This window comes from Ornithorhynchus anatinus, chromosome 6 (genome assembly GCF_004115215.2).
Source record: "Ornithorhynchus anatinus isolate Pmale09 chromosome 6, mOrnAna1.pri.v4, whole genome shotgun sequence".
Taxonomy (NCBI): Eukaryota; Metazoa; Chordata; class Mammalia; order Monotremata; family Ornithorhynchidae; genus Ornithorhynchus; species Ornithorhynchus anatinus.
The window spans coordinates 20,267,853-20,283,216 of record NC_041733.1 but is presented as its reverse complement, the minus strand read 5'-3'; positions in this window follow the sequence as shown (position 1 = coordinate 20,283,216).

Here is a 15,364-nt window from a genome sequence, read left to right as displayed (position 1 = left end):
CATTTTGGTTTCTTCAACTTGTTCCCCAAGAAGCCCTAACTGTCGAGAGATGCTGGGAGCCAAAAACCCACCTTCCCTGCCACGTCCCAAGGTCATTGACTTCAACCTCCTCGAATGGGGCAGAGAGAAGTGCAGATAGAGAGAATAAAATTAATGCATCTCCTGTCAGGAGAGCCAAAGAGAAGCAATCGATTCCCTCTGAAAGCCATCTGAGTGTGAATCACTCTAGCTCAACCAAAGTAAGGAGCTTTGGCAGGTTCAGCCCCTTAGCCTCAGCATCTCGATCTTCTCACCTTTTGGAAATCCGGAGCGGACAGGGGGCTAGCGAGGCTTAGCAGGAGGGAAATGGGGGTCGTCTTGCCATCTTGGAGAGTACCAGTGGGGCCTCAGCAGAGACAGACACACCAATAGATTGAAAACTGCATAACCCAGAAGGACAATGCTGGGGTCAGAGAGGGTTGAAACCGAGATGAACGGTTTAGAGGAAGGGAAAGAGGTAGATAATGCTCAAAATGAAATTTTGAAATAATCTGCTTTGGATCCGAGTTTGAATAGCTCGTCGGGCCAGTTGGAAAGCTCGGGATCCCCGGCTTGCCCCTTCCTACCTCACCTCACTACTCTCCTACACACCTAGCCTGCACACTTCGCTTCTCTAACCCTAACCTTCTCACTGTACCTCAGTCTCGTTTATCTTGCCACCGGCCTCTTGCCCACATCCTGCCTCTGACCTGGAACTATTTCCCTCTTCGTATCCAACAGACAATTACTCTCCCCACCTGCAAAGCCTCAGTGAAAGCACATCTCCAAGAGACCTTTCCTAACTAAACCCTCTTCTCCCCTTCTCTCATTCCCTTCTATGCCACCGTCTTGCTCCCTTTATTTAGTCCCTCTCCCAGCCCCACAAGCACTTATGGACATATCTGTAATTTATTTCTCTTCATGTCTGTCTCCCCCTCTAGACTGTAAGCCCATTGTGGTCAGGGAATATGTCTTTTGTTTTCTTGCACTCTCCCAAGTGCCTCGTACGGTGCCTCGTAAACAGTAAGTATGATTGACTAAGTTGCATCCAGTGAGTCTTGAAGAGAAAGGATGTCTGTACCCTTGTCCTCCCACCATTCCGATTTCCCCAGCTCCACTCTGCCACTGACCCTTCCCCATCTGCCTGGCCGAGTGAGTGGGAGCGCATATATGTATGTGCTTGGGGAGCCACTGCCTGTCTCTGATGCCAGGGACGCTGCAGTGCAGCTTTTGACAAGAACAGCTCCACTTTCAATTGGATGATTAGTGTAATTTCAGCTCCTTCCTATGAGCCCCTCCCTCAAGGAGAACCAATTCGATGACATGAGACTCGGGGCTAGAGGTCCTTCTGAACCTCAGAGTATACGTGTCTCCGTGTCTTCCAAACAAGCAGTCGAACAATCAATCAATGGGGTTGAGTCCTTACTGTGTTTTTTGTTCGCTTGTTTTTTTTGTAGTGGTATTTGTTAAGTGATCACTGTACTAAGCGCAGGGCTAGGTGCAAGATGATCATGTTGGATACAGTCAATGCCCCACCTGGGGCTCACAGTCTAAATCCCCATTTTTCAGATGAGGGAACGGAGACACAGGTAAGTGAAGTGATTTGTCCAGTGGCGGAGCCAGGATTAGAACCCAGGTCCTCTGTCTCCCAAGGCCATGCTCTTTCCACTAGGCCATGCAGCTCAGTGGAAAGAGCCCGGGCTTGGGAGACAGAGGTCATGGGTTCGAATCCCGGCTCTGCCACTTGGCTGCTGTGTGACTGTGGGCAAGTCACTTAACTTCTCTGTGCCTCAGTTACCTCATCTGTAAAATAGAGATTAATACTGTGAACCTCACGTGAAACAACCTGATTACCCTGTATCTACCCCAGCGCTTAGAACAGTGCTCTGCACATAGTAAGCGCTTAACAAATACCAACATTATTATTATTATTATTCTTTGAGCAAAGCACTGTGCTAATGCTCACGAGAATGCAATAGAGTTGATAATCATGATTCCTGCCCTGAAAGAGCTTTGTTTTTAGAGGGTGATAGATATTAAAATAAATTTCAAGCAGGGGGAAGGCCACTGAGTATAGGAAATGTCCCTGGGACTCATTTTGTGGTAGAGATGGTGCTCAGAAATCCAGCCATCGAACAGAATCTTTCCAGGCACATTCCCAAGGAAAGAGAAGAGACATCACTCCAGAAGCCCCTGTGGAAAATGTCAATAGTACCAGAGGTGGGGATTTGGGCTTAATAAGATATTCGGAAGAGACTGTAAGATTGTTGTGGGCAGGGAATGTGTACATGACTCTGTTATATTGTACTCACTTAGAACAGTGCTCTGCACATAGTAAGCGCTTCACAAATACCAACATTATTATTATTACTATTACTCTCTCAACCACTTGGTACAGTGCTCTCAATAAATATGACTGCACGCTTGATTGATTGGGAGATGATGTCCTGGGTATGCTTTGCCAGATAATACCATATGGGTTCCAGCTTGCTCATGGCTAGCCATTCGTAGTCTCTTCAACTGAAGGAGCAGGGCTTTGGACTCACAGTCCAAGAAAACTCTCTTAAATATGATCTTTTGCATACAGTTTCCCCCAGATTCCTTCAGATTTTTAGGCCCTATATCCATTTTTCCCTTAAGAAGTTTTCCACTGGAAAGTTTATACTGATCAGTTCCGGGAAAAGCAACTTGAAGGAATCTTTCTGCCTAGTAAAACTTCCTGGAGATTAGGCTCCATGAAGCCCAGAGAGATATTCAGTAGCTTGATATTTGCATAGCAAGATGTGGGAACAAGAGAGGAAATACACCGAGTCTGGACCCCTGATATTAAACCGAATGGGAAAAGATATCAGATTTCCAAGTCCGTCCTGAGTGCCAGAGAGAGCAGGGACTGATTTCCTGTGACATCTTTGGCAAATAAGTCTACCCAGAACCCCCTAGAGAATCACTTCAAGCTCTTTACCCCAAAAATAAATATTCTGCAGAATGATGCCCATTCGCAGAATAGCAATTTTGGTTACCTAGGTTTGCCCAGATTTTATGGGCATTTTTTGGGAGAAGTCTTGTTTTGGGCTCTTTTCTTGGGGAAGAAGTGGCCAGTGGATTCATCCACTGTCCAGGTCAAATGCCCACTCAGAGCCCCAAGGGTTGAATCAGGGTTTGCAAGGATGTGACTATCAAATCTGCATCAACAGCAACTGGCTTGACTGTAGAGTCCAGTATGGAGCCTAAAAATTGGATGATTGCCTGTCCCAAAATAGTATGGGATGAGAGGGGGTTAGAGGAGGAGGAGAGAGAGAAGGAAAGAGGGAGAGAGAGAAGGAGAGGTAGAGAAAGAGATGTGTGCACATGGCATAATGGATAGAACCCAGGCCTGAGAGTCAGAAGGTCTTGGGTTCTAATTCCTGCTCCACCACTTGTCGGATGTGTGGCCTTGGACTTCACTTCAGTTCACTTCTCTGTGCCTCCATTACCTCATCTGTAAAATGGGATTAAGACTGTGAACTCCATAAGGGACAGGGATTGTGTCCAACCTGATTTGCTTGTATCCACTCCAGTGCTTAATTCAATGCTTGGCTCATAGTAATGGTTTAACAAATACTAATATTATTATTATTATTGTTGTTATTGGTTGATGGGGAGAAAGATTAAGAAAGTGAAATTTTTTCCTGGGGGTAAAACAGTGGTTCTCCATGGCCAGAGCTCTGCTTCCCGGGGTATTTCTTCAGATGTGACTCTGTCCGAGATGGGAAGAGACCAAAAGAAAATAAAAATAATTTCTTTATATCAATTTGAATGATCGTCTTGGCCCTAGAGAGCCTGCTTCATATCCCCATGGCAACCAGAATCCCAGTAGTGATACTCTCTGGCTTCTTTCTGGATGAGATTCAACTTTGCATCAAAAGGCAGAGACAGATGGTATTCTCCGCTCATCATCAGAGGCAGGTCCACAGAGCTTAATCTGGTCATATTAACCATCTAATGGCAGGGGGGCCTTCACCTCATGAAGGGTAAGTCTAGGGGATCTTAGCAGGCAGGTAAAGGAGTGAACTTTATGGAGAGAATCACCATGCTGAAGGAACCCAGCTTCATACCCTAGTGCAGGCAGAACTGAGACCTGTGGTCAGAGAGGGAATAGGGTTGGGAGGTAGGAGGGAGGGAACTTCCGCAAGGGATGTTGTTTGGAGACTTGGTACTCTACCTCAGCAGCGTCATGCTACCTTGAGCCGCTCACATCCTGTCTCCCTCCACTTGGAAAGAGGAGAAGAAAAACACTTACCATCTCCCTACTTTCCCAGCATTCGGCATGGATCAGAGAATTATAGTTTGTGATTCAATTTGCGATCTTCAGAGGAAGATTCTATTAGTGTGATCATAGGACAGAGGTTCTCATCCAACTGAAGAATCACTGTGAACCACTACTGGGGACACTGAGGAACGAGGAGAGCAGCAGGACGGCAAGCCTGCAATGGTGAGCCCGGCAAGTGTCCGCCTACCCGACAGATTTCCCCCCACACTTTTCAACTACGCTTCGATGCGAGTACTGAGTTGGGATGATTAAGGGAAGAAATGTCAGTCCCATCCTCCGATTCTAATGATTTGGAGGCGTTTGTTGATTTGAGCAGGTGGGTGATGCTGCTTCAGTTCTGAGCAATCCAGAATTTCTCCACTGCTTTCAGCACCGGCAGGGCATAACTCCGTGTTTCTTTGGCTCACAAGTCCCATCCAAAAATCCACCCCCGGGCTTTGCAATTGGCTGGGGTGTTTCGGGGCAGGGGGCTGGTCACTTGCAGGTCACAGGTTCTTGTCTCATGTCCTGGAGAAGGCTGGGAAATGTAATAGCCTGTTGGAATAAATCTCAACAGAGAAGAGAGAAGCTGAGAAGGATTGATTACCCAGCTCAAACCCTGTTCTTGTTTGATGATTTTTTTCTTTCCTTCCCTGCAATTAAAATAACAGAGAAGCAGCTTGGCCTAGTAGACAGAGCACAGGCCTGGAAGTCAGAAAGACGTAGGTTCTAATTCCGGTTCCGCTTCTTGTCTGCTGTGTGAACTTGGACAAGTCACTTAACTGCTCTCTGTCTCTGTTACCTCATCTGTAAAATGGGGATTAAGACTGTGACCCCCATGTGGGACATGGACTGGGTCCAACCTGATTAACTTGCGTCCACCACAGGGCTTAGTTGAATGCGTGCCATATAGTAAGCACATAACAAATGCCATTACAAAATATTAAGTTTTCAGTTATCTCTGGGACAGGAATAACCCAAGAAACAATCAAATAAAATTCCATGGGACCCCAAACGGTGCTCTCCCTCGTTCAGAGTGAGACCTCCTCTCCAGGCACAAAGGAAGCTGATTATCAGGCACTGAATTCTCCCCAGTTTCTCTGCTGAGACTTGTGTTAACTCCGGTAGTGGGTTTTTTTTTTTCCGACGGACCCAAATCCTTTCATAATCAGTTGGAGAAGGAGTCTGAAAAGGGTGTGCCAGTATGTGCCAAGGTGGAAAAATCACTTCCAATCATGTACAGTTCTAAGGATAGATAAAAACGATCCATCAATTATATTTATTGAGAGCTCTAGTAAGCACTTGGGAAAGTACAAATATAACAGATTTTGTAGACATGTTCCCTGCCCACAGTGAGCTTATGGTCTAGAAGATTCTGTCATTCTGGGCTTTATCACTGATCTACAGTTCTCTTAAGACTAAAAAATCAGAAAACAGGCATCTGTAATTTTATGATGACAGTTCTATGCTGATACCTGAATGATTTGATTAAGTATTTGAGATTATGTATCCCTGGATGGCTGATATTTTGGGGGTGGATTTAATGCACCCAATTCCAAATTTCACTCTTTTCCCCAAGATAAAAATGTCACTTTTCCACCCTTCCCAACCTTAGTTGGAAAGTAGGGAGGAAGGTGACAATCACCTAGGTTAGGGTCACACAGCTCCCATGAGAGGGAAACACATCTCAGAGCTGGACCATTTTAAGGGGGTTAGTTTTTCAGATGGTGGTGCCTCATTTATGTTCAAAATTGAGCACTTGCATTAACCCTGTTGCCATGTGATGACCTAACCCCTTAAGGTAGAAATAGAAATGAGGGAGTCAAAGGGGCCACTCCCCCCAGCCCTCTGATGAATTGTGCAGAGATTCAGATGGAATTTCCAATTCTCCTTGCCGTTGTTGTGGGGAAAAACCCAACCAAGAAGCAAAGCTGTCTCATTCTCCCTCAAGAGCTGACTCTCCAGGTGGTGGGTGGACGAGTGTCCAGTTGGTTGGTTGGCTTAGTGGAAAGAGCTTGGCCCTGGGAGTCAGAGGACCTGGCTCATCATCCCAGCTCTGTCTGCTCTGTGACCTTGGGCAAATCATTTAATTTTTCTGTGCATCAGTTCCCTCATCTGCCAAATGGAGATTAAAACTGTAAGCCCTATGTGGGACAGGGACTGTATCCAACCTGATTATCTCGTCTCTCCCCAGTGCTTAGTACAGTGCCTGACACATAGTAAGCACTTAAATACCACCAAAAAAAGAGAAACCCTGTGGCTTTGTCCCATCTCTATATCCTCCCACCTTCTAAGCATTTTTCTTTTTGCTGGAACCTCCAGTGGAGGAAAGAAGTGGGGGTTCAAACACAAATGTTTCACCACTTGCAATCATTCCAGTTAAAGTTTAGGGGAGGAAACAGAGAAAAGTTTTTGGTTAAAAAGGAGGTGCCTGGGCTGGGCTTAGGTTCTAATGACCCTGTTCTTGCCCCCCAAAACATAGATGAGCATGACCCAGATGACCAAAATGAAAGGGGATATTTTTGAGTGAACCTCCATGCTTTAGGGGTGGAGGACCCTTACCTAGTTCTCCTACAGACATTCCCCTTTTGCAGTTGAATAAGTTAGAATCACGAATGAGAAGACCAACACCTGAAATCACATGTATCTGTGTGTCCCAAATCTCCCCTTTCCTCCTCTTCATCACATGCACAGAAACAGTTTTCTGGGAAAGAACTGTCACCTTTCCCAAGCAGATCCTGAAGAGATGAAGGAATTAAGCATATTAAGAGAAAATTCTGAGTCCTACCTTGTGGGCAAGGATTGCATCTCTCAACTCTGGTGTATTGCACTCTCCTAAGTGCTTAGTATGGTGCTCTGCACACAGTAAGCTCTTAAGAAATGCCTTTGATCGACTGATAGTTTCAAGAAATCAAGGAGCAAGGGACCTCTATCCTAGGGTTGTGTCGATCAGTCATTCGATCGTGTTTACTGAGCAGTTACTGTGTGCAGAGTTCTGTATTAAGTGTTTGGGAGAGTACAGCATAACAGAGTTGGTAGACATGTTCCCTGCCCACATTGAATTTACATTCTAGAGGGGGAGTTTCCTACGTGCATACTATGTGGGCAACACTGAGGAAGATACAAACTCATCAGGTTGTATCCTAGAGAGATTGGGAATTGTTGGGTGGGCTATGGGCTGTCTGAGCAACTTTAGGCCAGGCTTGCAACCTCTCTGGGCCCCAGTCTTCCCATTAACCAGTGATTCCGTTTGCTAAGAGTGGGAGCCTGCAGAGGCTGTGAAATTCATCCCATAAGTCACTTAATGATAGCGTCTCCCATGAGAATGACAGACGAGCCTTGGCCTGGAGACGTCAGGATTGAAAACATGCATGGAGGAATTGATTCTAGGGCTAAGGGCTTTCACAGTGACACTCACACTCTCTTATCCCCTGCCAGTCCTGTTTCTCCTAGAATACAGAGTGCAGCGCGTAAGTGTAAGGAAAATCCCTTAATAGGCAATAACTAGAATGGAGTAGAAAATTCTAAAGGAAATCACAGAGGCGTTTTGGGATTTATTAGTATTAAAAAGAGCTTTTGGAGATAGTCTTCTTCACCATCCAACTTTCTACAGAACGCTTCCAAACTAAGAAGAGAAAGGTGTGATTTGCAGGTAAGGGGATGTTCACTGGTAGGTTGATCATGAAAAGATGGATGTGGTGTGGTCAGGTGGAAAGGCCATGGAACCGGGTGTTAATAAACCCAGCTTCTAGTCCTGATTCCTCCACTCGCATGGGGTGGGATTTAACTATTCTGTACCTCAGTTTCCCCATCTGTAAAATATCTGTTCTCCCTCCATCTTAGATCGGGAGCCGCAGATGGGACAGGGATTGTATCTGATCTGATTCTAGTATCCAGGGTTTATTTAGCACAGTGTTTGACACATGGTAAAGACAGTCACTGTTATTATGATCATCAGTGAAGGTAGAAGGGGAAGGAAGATGGGATGGAAAGAGAAGGAATTGGAAATGTTTGGGGGAATGGAACTGCATTTGAAAACTGCTGCTACAGTTTAATGACAGGATAGAGTTTTTCTTTTGATGGTGAACTGTTTCCTCGTTAATAGCCCCTATTTATAGGTATTCCATATTTTTTTCACACATTTTTACTGTTGAAACAATTTTGTATGCATGGGTAAACATACTCAATGGCCTAATTTTCCAAACTCAACATTTATAAAGAATATACACGGTTGTGTGAGTGTGTGTATATGTAATATACAGAGTATGTTCATGCCTCTGTGTGTGTGTGTGTGCTTGTGTGTGTGCACAAACCTATCTGTCCTTATTGGGCCCGTTTATTTGAATGCCTTGACTGCAAAGTAAGCATCTAACTTATCATTTGCAGCAGGGAAAGGAGATCAGTCTCTGGGAGAATCCGATCCACTGAGTCACAGGCTTGCCAACTGGTGAAGCTGGAAGCCATCTTCAGAAACTACCCAATCAATCCCTTTGCTACCCAGTGGCACTTTACCTGTCCTTCCAGGGGCAGGGTGGTTTAAAGATCTTCCAGGCAGGGGAGTTTAAATCTCTCTCAGGATTCTTTTCAAAGAATACACCCCGGCCTAGGCATGTAGATATTACCTGCAGAATGCCTCATGGTTCATGCAAGGACGGTCATTTGTCAAGAGTAGTTGTCCTCCACATTTCGTCAACTTCTTGCGGCACCTCACACTGATTGAGAAAGTAGGGCTGTTGGCACCTTCCGCACTGCTGTTCCACCACCGGGGCTTTAAAGGAAGCACGGTGCTCTAATCTCTTTGTAGTACTGCAGAAGGAAATGATAAATGCAAAATGGTAGCCTATAAATACATTATTTACTAATGACCTAGGACCAATTCTCCCAGTGTGTAGGCTTCTCCCAAAAAGACAGGGAATCTGTCTCTCTCTCAATTAAAGGAGAAGCTAATGACACGTTAAGAGGACAGGAGCTGAGTTGCACGCAGGATTTCTGGGTCTGTGGCTGCTTCCAGCTCTCCAGATCCCCTTCAAGAAATGGGGCCAAGTGAAGAGAAACCATTAAGGATCCAGGAGACTGATTTTAGGAGGTGAAATGTTGTCACTGTTGGGATCCTCTCCATCCTCACCCCTTCTTACTCTCTCCTATGGACTGAGGGTAGATTATCTCCCAGCACAACTTGCCTACACTTCCTTCCACCCACACTCCCACTCAACAAGCCCTTCCTTCTCCTCCACCCTGCCCAATTCCATCAAGGCCACCACAGGATCCATTCCAGTGACCCATGAATTAGGTCCTCGGAAGATAGGTAGGCTACCGTCTCCCGGACACCGACGTGCGTGTCCCCACATGAGGCAGCCACAGCCACCTAATTGGTAAGTAGAGGAGAAAATTTGGAAATCTTCCCTGGAGAATACATCACAAAGAAATGGCATTCAAATTTGAGATCAAACAATTTGGAAATGAATCACAGATCATTAGCTTGCACCTGTACCATTCCTTCAAGTGACTGTGGATTCTGATTGTTAGCTGTTTTGGATCCGACTTAGGCCAAACTAGGGGATGGCACAGTTAACCCCATGCTCCTGGGTCCACGGCGAGAGTGGTTCAAGCTGTTGGTTGGAACCGGGCAATGTGGACTGACATGTGGCCTCAAGTTTCACCCGTTGCCACAAGTTCCCCAGCCACGACAGCTACTGGGCCACAATGGAGAAACCCACAGGGTCTTACTTTGGTTGGCCGGGAGGACTTCCCATACTTTTCTGGGATATGTGGCTTAGCAAAGGGCTCCATTTTAAGAGAGTATTATGGAATACATTTCCCAGAAACCCTTGGGAAAGAGAAGCCCCTCCTTCCTCTCCTCCCCACATCACCACCACCATCTCTATCCCCAGCAAATGTTCTGCTTCCGTCTGTGCCAGCAACCCTCCTCTTCCTGCCCTCCCACGCCCACCCCATCCCACTTTCTTAAACATCCTGTTGGTTTAACACTCTGCCTTAGTACTAACTGGGCGTTTCTGACAAATGGTAATGAGCAATTCCCTCTCGGGCTCCAGCCAAACTGAGTGTCTGTCAAATGCCTCGGAGAGACCACTCTTGCCACTCCGTCACCACGGCCTGCAAAGGCTGGAGAAAATTCAGCAGTCCCCTCAACACCCAGGCTCAGTGAAACTCGCAAACCCCATCTGGTTTAGATTGATAATTGAGCTACAAGGGTAAACAAAACTACACAATTAACCACTGTACTCAACATTTCATGCCTCATGGTGGACTCCTGATTATCCAGCCTACCGGAAGATGACTGAAATGCACAGATTCTCTCCTATATCCACTGAAACTAAACTTTTACCCCATCAACTCTTTAACAGAGCAGCTGAAGAGTGACAATGTCCCATTTTCACCTTTTGACTCCCTCGTTATCTGGAATCATCTTCAACCATCAATCCGTCAGTCTATCAGTGGTTTTTATTGGGGGCTTACTGTGGGCAGAGCACTTTGTTAAGTTTTGGGGAACATACAATATAATGCAATTGGTTAAAGCAGTCCCTGCCCACAGGGAGCTTACAGTCTGGGGGGGAGAAAGATAATAAAATAAGTTTAAAACAAGGGAAATAGTAGAGCATAACGATATTTACTTAAGTGCAGATATTTACTTAAGTGCTGTGGAGCTGGGGTGAGTATCAAAGCAATTAAGGGATAATAATAATAATAATAATAATAGTACTTGTTAAGCTCTTACTGTGTACACTGTTCTAAGCACTGGGTTAGATACAGGTTCATCAGGTTGGACACAGTTCCTGTACCACATGGGGCTCACATTCTTATCCCCATTTTACAGATGATGTAATTGAGGCCCACAGAAGCAAAGTGACTTGCTCAAGGTCACACAGCAGACATGTGGCGGAGCTGGGATTAGAAACCATGTCCTTCTGACTCCCAGGACCGTGCTAGTGAGGGGAGGGGAGGAGGGGAAATATGGGCACACAGTGAGTGCTCAGTAAATCTGAGGAGGAGGAGGAGGATGATAAGGTTGTAGGTTAACTCCTCTACGAGAGAGTCAGAAGACCCAGGTTCTAGCCCTAGCTCCACCACTTGCTTGCTATGTGACCTTGGGCTAGTCATTTAACTTCTCTGTGATTCCATTTCCTCACCTGTAAGAGATACGTGTTCTCTCTTCCTCTTATTCTGTGAATCCCATATGGGAAAGGGACCGTTTCCAATCTGACTATATGGTATCAACACCAGCGTTTAGCACAGAACTTGGCACATAGTAATCTCTTATAAGAAACCACCACTGTGATATCATGATGATGACGATGATCTAGTGGAAGCCCCAGGCTGACATGTGGCTAGCCAAGACCAATTTGTCTCCTAGAAATATAATTTCTGCCAATGGACTCCCTGGTCCCCTTGCCCAAACCATAGGAGGTTGGAGGCATATGGGGGATAATAATAATAATTATTTTGGTATCCGTTAAGTGTTTACTATGGGCCAAGCACCGTTCTACGCACTGGGGTAGATACAAGGTAAGCAGTTTGTCCCACATGGGGCCTACAGTCTAAATCCCCAATTTACAGATGAAGGAACTGAGGGCCGGAGAAGTTAAGTGGCTTGCCCAAGGACACACAGCAGACAAGTGGTGGAGCCGGGATTAGAACCCATGGGCTCTGACTCCCAAGCCCGTGATCTTTCCACTAAGCCACACTGCTTCTCTGTGGGGTGGGGTAGGCCTGGGAGATCCGCTGAAGCGGCTGCTGAACCGGGAAGTGTAAGGGCAGCATCCCGGAAGGTACGGTAGGGCAAGGTGATGGGAAGCTTGCCCCTCTTTGCTTTTGAGAGTCACCCACCCAGTCCTCCCAAGGTCAGCTGGAACCACCTTGGGAGTCCCCCCAACTGATGGCCAACCCCATCGGGGCTATCAGTCCCCACGAAGAACCCCAAGTCGGTCCTAGGAACTCCAGAACCTGGGGAACCCCTCTGGGCTTCGGGGTGCAGGTTAGCGACACTGAATCTTGGTGGTGCTACGGGAGTAAGCTAGTTATCCTGCTTCATCTATTATGTATATAATTATGCATATACATTCATTTATTCCATCATACTGATTGAGCATTTATTGTGTGCAAAGCAATGTGCAGGACGCTTGGTAGAGTACGATATATATACATATAAGGCTACGCTAAGCTGCTGTATACGGGGGAGACCAGGAGAGGAAGAGCCACAAGAAACCAATTTTACCTCCTTCCCTTTTCCCACTCGCTCACCTCTTGAGGGAGGAGCTAATGAGCAGTGACCCAGGGCGGTCATGCAGGGGGCGAAGGAAGGAATTTGGATAATTTGCAGGGAGAATGATCATTCTCTAAGTCCCTAGAACAGAATGAAATGCCTTCAGTGTCAATGCTCTGCAGGAGAGTCCCTCTTCTCAGGGTACGGGGAAGACTTTGAAGTAGTTACAGTCTTTTCGGTGACTAACCTCCGGCAGTAGAGTCACAGCCAACAGAACATCCCTCTCACCACCTTCAAAGCCTTATTAAAACCACATCTGCACTCGAAATTGCAACCTTTCTTCACCCTCAGGCCCACAGAATTTATGTACGTATATGTAATTTAATTATATTAATGTCTGTCTCCCCTTCTAGACTGCAAGCTTGTGGGCAGGGAACATGTCTGCCATCTCTGTTATTTTGTACTTAGCGTTCAGTACACATGGGAAGTGCTCAATAAGAAAGACTGATTGATTGATAGAGTGTAAGATTTTATCTATCCAAAGCCGTACAAACCCTTCTCCCTCTTTAAATTAAATTGAGCTCCTGTACCGATTCACATCTCTCCTACCTCAAATGGTGTTCTGCCAGCATCACGTAGCTGAAAGGATCCAGCGACCTGCCATTTTGGAAACTGCAGTGCAACCTTTACAGAAACAGAAACAAAGCACTGCCTTAAGAGGCCTAAATCTCATTAGCAAAGGCTAGTTCCCCGGCATTTATGATTGTTGTACCTCTGTTGATATAATCAGTGAAGTATAAGTTATTCACAGGGCTGATTATCCAGTGGTAGATTGATTGCCCGCTCTCTGGATCTCCATTTTGCCATTTCGGGGACTCACCTGAAGTGGGAGAGACAAGGACACGTGGAGCTCGATTTTGCCCTTTTGGCCTCTTTTAAGTGCTGCCAGTGAAAGGTTTGATGGAAAAGGAGTTTGAAGCTCTTGGCTAGAATGAGAAACAGCACGGTATATTGGATAGAGCACTGGCCTGGGAGTCAGAAGGTCATGGATTGTAATCCCAGCTCCATCACTTGTCTGCTGTCACTTGCCTAAGGCCAAAGTCACTTCACTTCTCTGTGTCTCAGTTACCTCATCTGTAAAATGGAGATTGAGACTGTGAGTCCCATATGGGACAGGGACTATGCCAAACTCGATTTGCTTGTTTCCACCCCGGCGCTCAGTACAGTGCCTGACACAGAGTAAGTGCTTAACCAAGACCCATATTATTATTATTATTGTGAGAATTTGGTTTATCTGCAAATATCACTGTATGCCTCCTCTCCCTGCTTGAATTGTGGTGATGCCATTCCTTCTGGTGATAATAATAATAATAACGTTGGTATTTGTTAAGCGCTTACTATGTGCAGAGCACTGTTCTAAGCACTGGGGTAGATACAGGGTAATCAGGTTGTCCCACGTGAGGCTCACAGTCTTCATCCCCATTTTACAGATGAGGTCACTGAGGCATCACAGCTGATGTGGAAGAGTCAGGATTCAAACCCATGACCTCTGACTCCCAAGCCCGGGCTCTTTCCACAGAGCCACACTGCTTCTCATACAGGGCATGCCTTGCTATTTCTCAATGATGGAGGTTTTTAAGGCTTTTTTGTTGTTTATTTGCTCTTTGGTATTTGTTGAGTGCCTATATGTGCCAGAAACTGGATTAGGCACCAAGTAATCAGGTTAGATGCAGTCCATGTCCCACATGGGGCTCATAGTCCTAATCCCCATTTTACAGATGAGGTAACTGAGGCTAATAGAGTGTGCTCAATAAATACCACTGATGATGATGATACCCCCAGCATATAATAATTCTGTGTTAATCACTGTGCTAAACACTAGAGTTAATTACAAGACAATCAGATTGGACCCAGACCCTATCCCGACCAGGTCTCACAATTTAAGAGGTAGGGAGCAGGGATCATCCCCATTTTACAGATGAGGAAACTAAGACACAGAGAGGTTAAGTAACTTGCCCAAAACCACAAGCAGATTACCTCGATTCCCTTGGAAAGAGGTGCATTTCAGGGTGGAAAAACCAGAGGGGAGAAAACGGGACACTTAAGTCTCATGCAGAATGGGTAAAAGCAGAACAGGCCCATCTTAGTATTCCTTAATATCTTAATATAACTCTGTTGTACTCCATCAAATGCTTAGTACATATCATCAGTGGTATCTTTTGAGCACTTTGTGCTGAGCACTGTACCAAGTGCTGGGGAGAGTACAATACAACAGAGTTGGCAGATGCTTTCCCTGACCATTAAATAAGACTCCTGGCACCAACTGAGTCAGAACCAATGCTTCTAGGGAATAGAATGGCTCAGGAAGGGGTGAAATCAGAATGCTTTTTCTTCTCCCAAGGATCTCTTCTTTAAGAAACCCAACAGTAGTAACTGTTACTGGATATTCGCTAAGACGTTGGTAATGCTTCCAAGTGAGCTTGCCGGGAGAACTTTCCATTTTAGCTATCTTTCTATTGAGTATCCCGACAACTCGCCCCGACCTAACACTGGTGGTCTTTAGGTTGTGCAAGGTGCTGCTGGAACAAACACCTCTTCCCTACTGAGGCAGCCCCATTGGCCATTCATTTATTCTTGAATAAAACCAAAATTCCTGACCATTTTACATATCCGCTCTCTTCTCCTACATCACCCGAAGGAGGACTCTTCGCTTCTCTGATGCTAGCTTTCAAACCGTGTCACCCTCACTACTTTCCCATCTACCACCCAATACTCATACTCTTCCCCCTTCGTGGCTCGCCCTCCCCACCCAAAACCCCCAAACCACCACCGTCCCA